This window comes from Columba livia, chromosome 1 (genome assembly GCF_036013475.1).
Source record: "Columba livia isolate bColLiv1 breed racing homer chromosome 1, bColLiv1.pat.W.v2, whole genome shotgun sequence".
Taxonomy (NCBI): Eukaryota; Metazoa; Chordata; class Aves; order Columbiformes; family Columbidae; genus Columba; species Columba livia.
In genome coordinates, this window is record NC_088602.1 from 123602168 (window position 1) to 123617624 (window position 15457).

A 15457-nucleotide genomic window follows, 5' to 3' on the forward strand; every position below is an offset into this window, starting at 1 on the left:
CCAGGTAAGCTCATTTCAGGTTTAATGCAAGTTGTTTGACGTATTAACATGTAACAGAGATGTGGAGGAGAGTTGAAGGTGGTGGAGAGAGGGAAAACCCAAGCACTCAGATATGGTTTATCTGCCTTATTTCCTGAGCAGTATTTCCTTGCTTGCATTCTCTTGCTGTGCCGACTGACCACAAAATGGTTACGGATTTCCGTCTTCCATCCCATCTCAGGCTTACCGAGTAAGCCACCCTAGCAGGGCAGGGAAAGGCATTCTGTAGCCTGGATTATGGCATGGAAGGCTGCATGAGATACAGCTACAGGGCACAAAGTGGAGCCAGTGCAGCCCCTGGGACAGTCTGGATGTGTGGCAATGTTGGGGAAAACCGTTCTGCTCTCTCCACACTAAAGGATGGCTCACTGTACATGTCCATGGGAGGCTGTGGTACCTGAAAACCTTCACGTGCAGTAAAATCGCATACTCTGAGCATAAACGATCAGATTTTGAAGGTCAAACTATTTACTATATTTACAGAGAGAGCTTTCTAGGGCAGTAACTATTCTGTCCTCTCTTTCTTGTGCTTCTGCAGGGTCTAACATCATTGGTTCTGTTCCACAGGCGCACCCCTGAATATATATTGTGAAATATACGTGTAGTGAAATACACATAACAGATTCATGATAATGTGAAGCTGGTAAGCATCGCTGTAATCAGTTTCATTTTTTTCTTGTATCTGTACCTAAATAATCACATTGCTCAGATGAATTTGTGTAGAAAAAAATCTTTATGCATGTAGTTAAGAATGCAATGTTTAAAATCTTGATATCCAAGCCATTTGAATCAGATTTCAGTTAGACAAGGCAATTTTTCATACCATGACTGCTATCAGCCTAATAGAGTTCCCTTTCCTTTCAAAGGTGATGCTGTTATAAATTCTGAATATATGAAATAGGTTTTGAATCTCAAAGCAAAGTGTGATTTTGTAAAGTTATTTTTTTATGAAGTTATTTTTGATGTGGCTTATAGTCATGTTTTCTCCTAAGCATATCTCTGAATTCAGCACAGCCAGGAACTCGGCCTCTATATATGTATAAGCTACTGATCAATGCCCTGCTTCTTAATTATGTGGGTGAGCAGCAAAGAACTAGAAGTTTTCTGTTATATTCAAAGGCCAGAGAGAGACTTCCTACACTACAAAGGCCATTTGGCAATGACACACTTTTTCATGAATATTGGATGTGTTGTTCCGATTTTAAATATTCTGTGTCAAGCAAGTGCAAAAGGTGTGAGAAAGGAGCTTCAGCAAGGAACAAAAACCAGGAGAATTTGGAGTCCAGCTGTTAGGATTAAGACAAGGAAGAGATGACCTTGCAGTTCAAAGCTACTGTGAGAGTTCAGGAAGAGTTTTGAGCTGCAAGAGGATAAACAAGGAAAGAGAGATGAGAATTTCCATTTAAGAGAGCAGAGAGCAAGTAGAATTTTAATCTTGACAGAATTATCTAATACAGCCCATGACTCAAAAAAATGGAGAAATGCAGACTAAGATGTGTAATTCTTTATGCTAAAGAAGTATTTATCTGCAAGACTGTCCATTCTGCCTTTTAAAGGCTAAAGTTTCTACCGTGTCCGATTCTGCGCATGTATGGCTTTGATTAAATATCCTTGTCCTTTTTACAGCTGTTAGGCACAAGCCAGGTGGATTTATACATTGTCATTGAGTTTGCTGTTGATCAAGGCTTAACAGAAATAGATAGGCTTCAAACTGGTATCTCCAGCTTATTCCTAGGAACAGTATATTTCTCTCCACCTTACCTTATCTTCCCCACCCTTTTTATTTTTTAAGCAGCCTGTCCTATCGTAAGCCAACACCACAAGGTAAAGTCTTTTGAGAAAGGGACACTGGTTTAGGAGAGATTCATGCAAATGGCTGCACTCTCTGTTCTCTTGTCCTACAGATCTTGTGACTTAGCAAGCCAGGTGGTGCCAAGCTATTATATGATGCAGTGCAGCAGTTTCGTGTGTCAGGGCAAAGAAAGCATGAAAGAGTCTTGAGAACTAGAGCTCACTGCTGATGAATCTTTGGTGTCACAAATATGTATGAGTGGATGGATTCCAATCCACTGTGGAGCTGCAGCAGAATGCAGCAGCATTAACTGATTGCATTAGCAACATGCTGTCACATTGGAGGGCTGGAATAGTAGCACACAATTGTAGCTGGAAAAGACTTGCTCAAAAGACACAGACCGCATAAAGCAGGTAGGTCTCAGTGAAGCGAGGTTCATGGCTATGTCTGTATTATCAAACAGAAACAGGTGTGTGTAGCAGAACAGCTGGGACTGAGGACCCAGCACTGTGTACTTCAACAGTTTACTCTGGGTCAGTTGTAGCTTGGTGCTGTGGACTCGATCGTCTAGAGTGGCTGCAGAACATTAGACAGACTCTTGGAACACACCGTCTAATTGAGTTTCATCCAAAAAGAACCCAGTCTTCCCACTCCAAAACTACCCCATAATGTGAACTAAAAGTGTGCTTAGTGAGGCAGAGTTGCTCCAAAAGCACAATCCTGATCCAAAGTAAAATACTTGCGTATTTTGATTCAGTCATTTCTGAAATGTACATGCGTTTCATACCTACCCCATGAATACACGGGGAACCAAGCAACCAAGGAAAACAGCTATTGTGTGATCTTCCTGCCATTTATTGGAAAGCCATCCCATGCTGGATGAGTTTAGTGGTGCTGAGCTGTGCTAAGTGGCAGGGAGACTCCCAGCAGCGCAATCTCAGTTCACTTCTGCGTGCCCTTTGCTCCCATCTTTAGCCTCAAGCTGTCACTATTTTGAGTTAGTTGGACTTCAAAAAGAAAAGACTGAGTTAAGCTTTCTCACATGTTTGAGGGTTTTTTTTTTGTGTTTTGTTGTTGTTGTTGTTGTTGTTTTTGTTTTGGTTTTTGTTTTGTTTTGTTTTGTTTTTAAAAAAGCACTTGAATACTGGTTTCTTGGTGGATTTTCAAATCTTCAGAGTTCATGTTTTCAAGCTTTACATTGCTTGTGTTTTAATACAAATTCCACTAGCATTTTTTGTGGATCTGTGATCCTTCAAGTTTAAGATGATGGAAGTAATTAGCTAAAGGGTTGTTCTTTAAATATAAGGAAGCTTTTCAAGTAAGGGCCTAGAAAGAATCAACCTTTTTCTTTCTCCACACACCTCCTAGAGATTTGGACAATTGTTTTTATATAGGTAACAAATTAAAAGTTTAACAGCACTATGATGAATACACTTCAGTTCTGCAGCTTATTTTGCAAGCTTTTGAAAACCAATGCTTGGGCACATTGTCAATAAAGGATGAGTGGCATTTCTGGTAATTGACATATACATGTAGTCATGTATGTCTAATAAAAGATATATGTGTATGTCCAGCTTTTAAAACTCATGTGCATAAATATGTAAATGGAAAAACTCTAAATGGTAGAAAAGTCCATCACTGAAGGAACCAGCCTTTAATATAGGAATTTGTGATACAAGTTGTAGAATCTTACTTCATGAATCTTTACAACTAGTTATTCTGTATAATTAACTGCATTTTTAATATGTTGCATCATATATACAGAATACAACTTGAGATATGGCTTCTGCCTTCATTTTTTGTATACATTCATATATTCTCCATATACAATCTATGATTAAACATATGTGCATTGCCTTTTGGAAAATCAAACACATAACGTGTGATCCAGAAATGTCTGAATCAAGGAAACAACTACATTGAATTTAAGTATCTACTTAGATGTATAAATATGGGGATTTTTCACTTTTGAAAATGAAGCCTTGCCTTTTGTCTTTTTGTACTCTAACCCTAACCCTAATCCTAATCCTAACCCTAGCCCTAACCTTGCTAGTTTGCAGTGGTGAGTGAAAAAAACTTATCCATAAATGAATTTCGTGCACTAGCAAGTAAACTGTATTACAAGGATGACTACTGCTTCAGTAAACATATTCTGTTTCTCTTTTTTGTCAGTGTTATCTTTAATTATTTATGATGCTTTATAGTCTACTAGTCAACGTTCTGTCCTGTGCTTGCAGAAATAATGGAACAATAATAAGAGGAATCTTGACTAGCAAATGCCCTCTCTCTGAAAGGTGAGAACAGTCCCCAAGTCCTGTCTTCTTCAAATGATAAGCAGTGTTATTTAGGAAGTACTTATAAACAAATGTCTTAAAGGATTATTATGCAGCATCATTTTAAAGGTTCTGCTTTTATCAGAGAATTAAGCTAAAAACCATCTGCTTTCTGTCTTAGGAACATTGGATGAAATCCAGATAGGAATATAGTATCCTCACTTGCACTGAACTAGACTGACTTTAATACTAATTGGAATACCAAGTACCTGTAATTGCTTCCCAGAGGCTGTGGGAAGGGAGCAACATGATGTTCTCCTCTCTTCCCCTGCTGGATACAGGTCTGTTTTGGAAGAGATGCCCAAGGGCAGGAGGCAGAGTAGAGACTTTTTGCCCCACACAGCCTGGCAGTATTCCCAGTGCTCTTCCTTGTCTGTAGTCCCCCTCCCTGCAACTTTGTCTTCTCTTATGGTCAGCTGTGGAAAATTTATGTTGTCCTTCTAGCTCATGTGGCTACATCTCTCACAAACACTTACAGTTCTCTTTCCCAAATGACTCATTGCTCCTTTCCTAAACCCCGTGCTCCCCGACCCTTCATATTTAACCCTTTCTTCTCATTGGCATCTGCTGGTTTTCCATGCTGCTTCACTTTTCCTGTACAAACCCGTAGTGTGAGACTGCACAGTGCCACTCAAAGCAGTATCTGCAGGAAAGTGGCTTGTCTCAAGGCCAGAGGACAATGTCACCCCGATACTGAAATGAGCTCCCTATACTGTTTTCAAAGGCAGAATGGGGAAATTGCTTCTGCAAGGAATGTAAGACAGATGGCTTTTAAGTACAGCAAGTGCTTACTTGCTGAAGGGAAATAAAACCTGTGCCTATTGCACTCTGACAGATTGATTTGAAAGGCTTCCATGAGGTTTATAATTTCCAAACTGGTATAAAGAAACTTATTTCGCATCAATGACTCCCCCCCATTTAATCCTAACTCTTTCAGCAGGAAGAGAAGGTATAACCTTACAAGTAATAGCTATAAGCAACTGTTTTAGGCATCTTAAATCATTGTATCTATAGGCTAAATGGAAGTCGCAGGATGAGGAAATACCAGATGTGAGAGACAGTTGTACCTTTCTGTGATCAAAAAGGTCAGAAGAAAGAGCCTGTCAGCCAGGTAGCCAATAAACATAAATTTTGCCTTGTGTGGATCAATATAAGCTTGTGCATTCATATCTGATTACCTTAGATGGATTAAGATATTGGAAATTATTAAGTTAATAAAATATGGGTTTGGCATCATGATGGTACTTTGTCCTTGAAACTTTGTGGTTGGAGAGGTTCCCATATATAGATGTCAGATGGTTCTTGAAACTTTGTTGCTGAAATGAAGGAAGATTTCTACCCTAACAAGTAATTTTCCTATTAGGATTTCTTTGGATATTCTCTACTCTTGACTTTTATATATCTTTCTTCTTTTGTATTGTTTTCATTTTCAATCTGTAGCTGCTTTCTCTCTTCATGTCTTGTTAATGACCAATTACTGGCACAGTAAAAATAAAGCTTCTCTAGCTTTGTACTAAAATATTTTTGTTTTTACCAACCAGCACATCTGGGCATGCTCAAAGTTATTGATATTTTTGCAGTAATCTCCATAAAAGTGGGAAGACAGTTTTTACTGAATGCTAGCTAAAGTATCCATCTCTCCCCATTCACATTTCTGTTTTGTGGAAGTGAAAAAAAATATCTGATAGTCTGTTTCTGCATTAAAATTAATCTGTAGTTTATTAATTTTCCTACTCTTTTCACCCTTACGACAAGGGGTCCATTAGGCTCCCATCCCTGCCTTGGCACTATTCTGTTACGATGAGGGGCATCCAAGAAATAGTACTTTCTCCTTTTCACAGCACCTGACAATAAATCCTTTTCTGTAGGGCTTAGGCTTTGCCTCCATTTACATGACTGCAAATGCAGAACAACTGCAAAGGAATCAGTCTTGTCACTCTCAATCTGTACTGATGCATAAAGCCAGTCGCTAAAGCCCAGGTTTGCCATGTAGTCTTCTGGGATATATAGCCTATGAGAGTTTCATTGGGAGGACGTGATCTCCTGGATGATCTTTTGTAGTCAATTATTTCAGGCTACAACTGTTAGAATTGATCTTACTGTGTGATTTATTCTCCCATGCTTTTTTTCATAATTGCTTTGTTTTGTGTGGATATATTTAGGATAAATTATTTTAATTTATTTTGGAGTATGCCTACATCTTTGCTTTTTCAGTCTGTATGCAGTCTGTATTTTTAATACTTTTTTTCTTCATATTGTATCTACTAATGTCTTATTATAGGAATAAAGATGTTTAGTTTGAGTTTTGTCTCCTTCTAGTTGAATTCCTGCTGTAGTATCTAGTGGATTTCAAATTTCACTTCTCAGCACTAGCCCTGCATTTTCGTAAAACATATTTACCATAAGAATGTTACTATTAAATAGTGATTAAAACACACTACCGTCTAAAGTGTGCATGTCCTGGCACAGCAATTTTCTAGTGCCTGCATGTAAGTACTTATATTTTTTTATATGCAGTCTTCTGCAATGAAATCCTGATGGTCACATATGTTGAATCATTTTAATTGCACCATGATTTGTAACACAGCGTTGCTTTAAATCCCACATGCAAATGGACATCTCTTGCTCTGCAGAGTCTTTGATTACATTGTGTTAGATACAGTCCAACATCACTTATAGAATGAAAGTCAACATGAAATGAGTCACTCCTGTGGGCCTTTCCCTGCATGTACTGGATGATCTCTGACGGCAGAGGAGGTGGTAAGGTTTCTTTGCTTGTTTGTTTGACTTGGCAATTGTTTTATCTGCAATTAGAAGATAGAATTTACCTTCATAAGCCCTAAATGCCTAAAGATGGGCAACCCCTCAGGATGGAATTTACAGTGGCTGAAGACAAGGAGGTTTGTCTTTCCAGTGAAGGGGTAGAGGTAAGGAGAACAACCTGTAAGAGCTCTTTTATTTTGGCTGTGGCTAAGAGTTGAGAAATAGTTGGATCACTTAAATACTCAAAATGGCTGGAATCAATCTTAATGCAACTTCCATCTTGTTTTGATGCAGTCAGACCCTGTGAGATTGTTTCAGTTCCCCAGCACTGGGGGAGAACACATACCTGTCTCGCTTTTCCTGGAAAACAAGATGTCAGGCTGGGATGCTGACATAAAAACTCCTCTATGCCACTGCTTTCCAGACAGCAATCTGGTTTTCTTCTTTTGTTTTGCATATCTCACAAGGAAGTATAGGTTAGACAGGTGTTTTTTTGTTTGTTTGTGGTTTTTTTTTTGTTTTTTTTTTTTTTTTTTTGTTTTTTTTTTTTTTTGTGTGGTTTGTTTTCTGTTTTTTCTTTGTGTTTGTTTGTTTTTTAAATAGCTGTGCCTGGTGATTTACCTGAATCTAAATGATGCATTTCTAAGGTGCTTAGCTATTGTAATAAATAGGCAGAAGGCAACCAACATAATGTTGCTGTTAGCAAAGAGGTGAGTCTTGGTATTTCTGTAAGCAACTCTCCTTTGTTACTTCAGACTATAAAATGTGTGTAGGAATCCACATACAAGATTAGATCAGTGTTTCAGGTACTCCAATATTCTGTCTCCTTACACTCTTTTGACCCTGGATACTTCATTGATACTCCAAAGTGTCTATATTGGTGACTGATGTTTTGTCTTTTTTTTTTTTTTTTTTTCTCTTAATTTCGGTGATCCAGGTTTACTAATTATCTGAAAAATGATGGTTTATGGCCCTCCAAAGGTCTGGAGATTTTGCTTTTATTTCCTTATTTTTAGCATGTTTTTGGATGTTCTTGAGAATAACACAAGGGAGATCTGCTTTTAATACCCTCATTAGGGAGGAGGAAATATTTTGCTTCCAAAAGCTTGTATGCTGTTGTTTATTACTGCAAGTTTAAAAATAACAAGCTTAGAAATATTTCAAAGTTCTCTAGAGAATGGAGCCTGGTTCTGGAGGCTGGTGGCCAGATTGTGCTACCAGATATGATACAAATCAAGAATAACTCTGTTGATTGCAAGGCCATTACTCCAGCATAACCAAGAGCAGAATGTGACCCTCAGCTTAAATTCTGAAATGGCTTCTGAATTTATTGGAGCCATGCATCTCTTCAGGACCTTTCATGGCTTTGCTGCAGTGGTAGCCTGTTATAAATCAGATTTCCTTGCAGCTGAGAACAGTGCTGATTATATATGAAGCTCTATTAACGTTTGCTGGAGTTTTGTGTTCTAGGACTGTCTTAGGCATTCAAACAGCTTACCCTTCTGCCTGTGACCCAAAGAAAGAAGGAAGTGTTTTACGGTAGTAATAAACAGATTATATTAGATGAAGTTATTTTCAGTAGCTATATCAGGAAGATAGAGAGTCATTTATCCTGGTCTGGTTCATCTTTAGGACACAAGTAAAGAAAAGGGTGGAGACATTTATACTGTACCAGCAAAAAAAAAAGATTTAAAGATGCCATGTTTGCCCTGAGTACTTGGGCTTTATCAACAGGAACAACTAGTGAGGTCACTGATCATATTTTGGGAGCTGGAGAGTATTGCTTCAGTTTCTTTTGGTGTGCTCCTTGACCTCTTGGATCCTTTTACTCCGTGGAGGAAGCAGGCTGTGTAGCTTTCATCAACCATGGCAGCAAATATTTGGTAGGGAGAATAGTGTGGAAATTCCTGATGGTATTTTTGGGTTCTGCTTTGTGAACTTCTCCTCTGTTGAAAAATCTGCTCTGTCTGATTTCAGAAAGGTTTCTGACATTGTTCTCTGCTGACCCTGCCTGCATTGTCGCATTGGTATATAACTTGTATATATATAATTTTCCGACAATAAGATGCAAGATGCCTTTTTTATTTTCAATAATGCTTATAAGATGTAGAAGGCTAGCTTTCCAAAAGTAGCTTTGCTACTTAAGAACCCCAGCTTTTTTTAAAGTGAAATTTAGTATACTGTAAGATAAAAGACACTGCTGTTTCTCTTATGCTTCAACTGCAGAGGGAAATGTTCCTTGAAGAAAGGCCATATGCAATAGTATGTCATTCTGCCACCTATTATAAGTATTCACATACCCTCCACTTATTGGAAAGAAAGATGTCTCTTCTGTGAATGTGACAGCTGAATCAGTAACCTCTGCCTCTCACAATAACAAGAAACTGATGTTCAGCTGGTGGATGGGACTGTGCAGCTGGAAAGTAAGACTAGTGAAGCTTTGCTGGCATAAATCCACTGAAGAACTTAGTGTGTGCCCCAGTTACTCTATCCACAAGACTCTATCTAAGTTTTGGCACCCTTTAGTTATCTTGTCAAGCATCTGCTTCCTTCACTGCATTCCTCTGGTTTTTTACTGCATTTTTTATATATTAAAATTTTACCTAGTGGAGCACTGAATTGTGCTTTCAATCAGAACATGGTGTTTGACTCCTATTTGACTGAAAGATAGAAATACCAAACCCTCCCGGGATGCAGTGGTATCAGAAAAGCATTATTATGCTTTCAACAGCTTATGATATGCCTGGAAACACACATTGCTTTCCCTTTCTGGCCCTTTCCCTTTCTTTTTGGGGACTGTAATATGCTTACAAATTTGGCTGTTCATAGTGAGGGGATTTCAGTCAAGTTTCACTTCCCCTTCACTCTGAGTTTGTTCTGGCAGGTAAGTGCCTTTATATACTCACTTCTGGCACATGTTAAAATGGTCTGATTATTCAAAGAATGAACGTAAAACTGTAATCAACACTTGATCTACCATTCTGAAGCAAGACTATCTAATAATAACTCAATATTTTATTTTGGTAGCATTGATTCACTGGAATTGATTACATTTTGGTAAGCAGTACACCTATTTCTTCTTTCTTCTCTCTACTCAACAACCACCTTGTCTTAGCAGTAGCAGCTGAACTGCTAAGGTAGCTGTTGCTGAAAAATAGGGAGATATGAGGAGCTAATCTGAAAAAAAAAATTGCAACAACTTTCAGAGAATTGACATTACCTTTATGTGGAGCAGCACATTGGAGCTGGTGGGTATCAATGGAATTCACCTACATATGAACCTGATGGGGGAAAGTCATGGAGCAAAGCAGGATGTTTTTCTACTGAGATCCAGAGCCTGAGAATGATTTATTTGTGCTTTGCTTCTGTACAGCCAAGCTGCTCTGTTAGCTGCACTTAGTGGTCTGTGGGGTATCCTGTAAATATGTTGTCCCAGTTCTGTTCCCAGTTGCTGTAAATCAGAAGCTGTTTCACTAAACTTGTTACTTGAGTTGTGTAATACCAGTGCAGACAAGGAAAGAATTCTGCTGATTACATAGTATTTTTGGCTGTCAGCAACCAGTTCTTATTTCTGGATTAATTCTTACTCCTGTACTTATAATCTATGAGAGGGTTAGATGCCCAGAGAAGTATCTAGGTAAAATTTTCTATCATTTTTGGAGTTCTGCCATACAAGTCCCCAGAATCAAGCTGCAATTTGTGTAAGAATGTATTTCAATAGATTTTGTAATTAACACATTTTGTTGAGAAAGAGTAAGGATTGCCCCAAACTTTTAATAGTTTCTCAGAAGACATCGTGGGAGGAGAGGAACAGTTCCTCCTGCCTTGGAGAGGACTCCAGTGTACCTGGGGAAATAGGTTGTTAGTAATGGGGTCACAGTGCCCTCCACTCCCAGTTAATTCTGAAAGCTGGGTTCCTTTGCATGCTTATTTTCAGTAAAAGTTAAAACAGTTTCATTATTCTAAATACCTGTCTGGCTGTTCACAGCTGATTCTCAAGGCTGCCCATAGCTCTTTTCAGTTTCTCCCATTACTGAAGTGTAGAATCTTACCAGGGATTTTTCTCCCCTTTCTTCACTACTGAGTTGTTTAACTGATGCTTGGAGGGGAGCTGTTCCTTGGCTCAAGACAAATTGAATTGGAGTAGATCAACAAAATTAGGAGATGACTGTCTGACATTCAGGTGTTGACAGAGTGTTTCAAATATCTGGTGTGACTATGCAGGGTTAAAAGACCTTACACTTTAAAACAGCTTACACTTTAAAACAATGGAATTTACATGCTTCAGAGGTTTCCTATCTCCTTATCTTGTCCATGAGGAATTAATAAGTTAAAGGCATTCAGCTCAGACTGGTGGCTTGGTTGCGTGCCTTTCATTAAGTAGCTGAGGCGTGAGGAGACTGTAGCTTGATATATTTACATAGATTGCAGCTTATGGACCTGAAGGCTTTTCTTTTGATGCACTTTCTTTAATCCTCTGCACTCCAACTCATCCAGCAGGTGATACTTGTCCATTGCAATAAAAATGTGCTGCTTTTATGTGCAGACTTATCCCCCAAGATCTCCAAACACTTTTGTAAACCTTTTGACTAAGCTATTGTGAAGGGAGAGTCTTTATTCTTATTTCCTACTTAAACAAATTGAGGAAGAAAAAAATGAAGTGATTTGGCCAAGGTTAATGTGTGAGCTGCAAGGCCTAGAGCCGTGTCTAATCTCTGTCTGTAATTGCATATAGCAGTAACTCTTTCCAAATTTTTAGGGTGTTTTTTAGTGTGTTTTTTGTTTCCATTTAACTTAAAAGAGATTATCACTGACTTTTTTTTTTTTTTTTTTTTTTTTTTTTGTTAGGAAAGAAGAAGCAGCTTTTTCAAACAACTGGTTCCCAGTCTTGCAAACTTAAACTTCCAGGCATAGCAGCTTTCATCTGATGCTAAATGTTATGCTCATGAACAAAGGCTTCATTGCCAAGTTTCAATACAGTGCTTTGACTATTTGAGATCAAGCAAAGGCTAATTTTACATTTGGAGAATCCTTTCTATTTAGGAACAAAGCAAGCTATTTCAATAAAACATACAAATTCAAGTGCTATCTGGAAGCATTTCTTAAGACTATGGAAAGACATGTAGGGTTGTTAGACACGAAAGTCTAAACTTCCATTCATTGTTTTCTACAATACTGCCTAATTTTTTTTCTCCTTTTTACCATCTTCATTGGCTCAGAGTCTCCTGGGAACTGCGAGCAATGTGTTCTTGGACAACAAGAGGACAAGAGAATTGTTCTGTAGATACTTCTAAGGAGACAACAGTTGTAGCCCTATCAGTCTTCAGGAGTGTTTGAGGTTTGTATCTTCCATTAGCTAATGGTGCAACTAATGCCTTTGGCTGTTTCTCAGAGTGTGGGGTATGTGTGGGGGGGTTGCTTTTTCATAATGGTGCCTTGTCATGGTTTAGCCTCACCTGGCAACTAGGACCACACAGCTGCCCACTCACTCATCCCCGCCTCCCAGGACAGGGAGGAGAAACAGGAAACAAAGGTGAAACTTGTAGGTTGGGATTAAAATAGTTCAACAGAACAGCAAAGGAAGAGATAAACAACAACAATAATAACAGAATATACAAAGCGAGGGCTACACAATGCGGGTGCTCACCAACCTAAAAAAATGATGCCCAGCCCAGTCCCAGGCAGTGATCCCCCAAGCAGTGATCACAAACACCAGTCCCATGCAGCTGATCCCAGAAGAGCAGAGACCCAGACAGCAGTTTGTGGTCAAATACAATCATGCCAAACAACTGGTCCTAGGAAAAGCAAAAAAAGCTCCCTGGTCTCAGACAGAGTATCCCCTGAACAGTGATTCTCTCTCCCAGTCATTCACCCAGATATATACTGAGCATGATGTCATATAATACTGAATATAATTTGGCTAGTTTGGGTCAGCTGTGCTGGCTGTGTCACCACCCAGCTTCCTGCAAAAATTAATTCTATCCTAGCCAAACCAGCACATGCCTTTATCCCTGTAAAAGAAAGGTCAGGAATTAATCATTAGAAATTTAGACTGTCCTACTGAAGTTGCTTGCTTGGAGTCAAGGCAGAAGAAACCCAAAACTTTTAAGGTGACAATAATGCATACCTTCTGAAAACTATTAGTGGAAAAAATTGTGGGTCCTGGGCAACTCTAGGCAAACTAGTGAGGGCTGTAGGTGTACAACCTGGTGAAATTTAAGTCCTTTAAAAATACTACTCACCAAAGCCTCAGCAGTTGCATTATTTTTTAATACCTGTGTATTTAAATATTCATCTAAGCCTACAGTGCCATTCTCAGGCACTTCCCAAACAGATCTGCTAGGAGTACTTTCTATCTTTTGGTACCATTTTCTGTCACAGGCTCTTTTTTCCATTTCCCGCCCTGGCTCCTAGTATATACATAGAAGAGATTGTGTGTCTGTTTTCTGTATATAGCTCAGGAAAAGGAGTAATGAAAGGACCATGACATTCATTTATGCTGGCATTTCATTTGGTAGATTTCATTTTTTCCACACTGGTAAATGAGAAACTTGAAGAATTACCTGTATCTATAGATACAGTGGTTACCAAACAGTGGTCCATTTTGGCTTGTTCATGGATGTATTTTTGACAAGAGTATGTGCAAACTTGGTGATTCTGTGTTCTTTCACATGTTGTCAATTTTAAATGTGATCACTGATGTTTGGGTTGTTTTTGTTCCTGCCACTTTTTCTTCAGAATGATTGATCTGTAATAAATGAGATACACATATGGAAAACTTTCATGCTCTTAATAATGTCTTGCTTCTTCTTCAATTACTTCTTGATTCTATTATTACATATTTGGACTTCCTGTCTTTCTCTGTATTTTCCCCCGCAGTCCTGATTTTTGTCTCTTTCTGCTCTCCAGTCTGTGCCCCATTCCTCTGTAGTCTAGAGAAAGCATAAGAAGTAAGATTGGAGGAGTAATTTGTAACTGTAATGTTTTAGTGCTTGCCCTTTCTTGACCGTCTTTGTTCTCCTCTGGGGACTACCTAGTGAGCGTGGAAAAGAGGCAGAAGCAGGGGAATAGAGCTTCCCTGCCAACTGAGCCCAGTGGCTTCACATGCTTGGACTCCAATTACTATGAATTTTCTTTTGGTTTGCCAAAGTGCTTTGGCTGAGTTCAAATATGTGCATCAATTTTTCAGTCCCAAATGTGTACGATAACATATTTAGAGAATCTGCATTTATATACAAAAAAGTATTCACAAGACATATACAGATAATTCATGAAGGTAATTTTAATGTGCCATTGGCTTCTGCATTTATTGTAGTCAATTCTGTAGCTGATGTTTCATGAATTTTTAGTACCAATGTAATAGTTTTCAACTGTAGAAGCATCTTTAGGACTATCAATAAAATTATATCTTAAACTACCACCAGCATACACATTAAGTAATAAAATTTTGACCTGTAGAAGAGGGAAGTACTATGTTCACCCAGTCTGGAGTAGCTGCCATTTATGGTGGAAGATTTTTTGCTGCCTATGTCATAAGCAGAAACATAGAATCATAAGGCAGAAATGAGTAGTGTTCTCAAAACAAAGGCTGCCTACAGAACATAGGTTGAAGAAACTGCCCAACTGGTAGGAAGGAATTGGTAGATGCAGGATATTTTATGGTGGTGGCCTTGTGGTGTGCCTGCAGTGAGAGATGCAAACATTTTAAATTCAAAGGTAATGTTGCTTAAATAATTTGTATGCTTCTGTATATACATATATGCACAGCAGCAGCAGTGATTAGAGCTGATGCTAGATATTTCTAGTGTTTTCATTTGGTGTAGGGTTTCGCTACTTGTAATTCTAAGATGTGATGGCATTAGACATTTCTCAACACATGCCAAAACATGTAACCTGATAATTGCTTTTTTGCTTTTCCATTGTTCTCTGCTATGGTAACTGCTTTAAGTGTTTGCACTGACTTATTTTTATCTGTAGTGAGTTTTTTTAAAGCATAAAAGATACAAACAACTGATAGGATAGAACATGCATTATCCAGCAAAGCATTGCACTAGTATTCCTTGCTTAGCTTTTCTGAATCAATCACATTTATATTGCTGTGATCACCTAAAGTAAGTTTCTGTAACCACATATTTTTGCTCAACATGATACTAGAACAACAATGTTATAGTTAAGAAAAACAAACTAACTTGGGTTTCCTGGAAGTAAAATATTTATAGAGAAAAAGCAGGTGTGCGGTCCATTGGCAATTCTTAAAGCAGAGGATGAAACACAAAGTTGATTAATTTCACTGTCATCTTGGGATGCTGTTCAAGGGTGTTGCAGACAGCAGCAATTCTGGAAATGTTCACAGCCACATTCTGCAAGAGAGTAGGAGCTACCCACACTTTGTTTGGTGTGGATTTGCAGGCCATTCAAGGTCCTTCAACCCATCCCCTGGCAGAGCCCTTGTGTACAGCTGGACTCCTCTTTGGGAACTGGGGCTTCTAAGTGCAGGGTTCAGTGCTGTTGCCTGTCTCAGTCCTTTTTG

At 38.6% G+C, this 15457-nt stretch overlaps 1 long non-coding RNA gene across 1 annotated transcript in view; it reads left to right on the plus strand.

Annotated features, from left to right (window-relative positions):
- The window catches only part of LOC110358882 (uncharacterized), a 311012-nt gene that overhangs the window by 14123 nt on the left and 281432 nt on the right, over nucleotides 1-15457 (plus strand). The window contains exon 2 of the long non-coding RNA XR_002413695.2: nucleotides 12147-12265. This is a non-coding gene — a long non-coding RNA (uncharacterized LOC110358882). The remainder of the gene's footprint in view (nucleotides 1-12146; nucleotides 12266-15457) is intronic.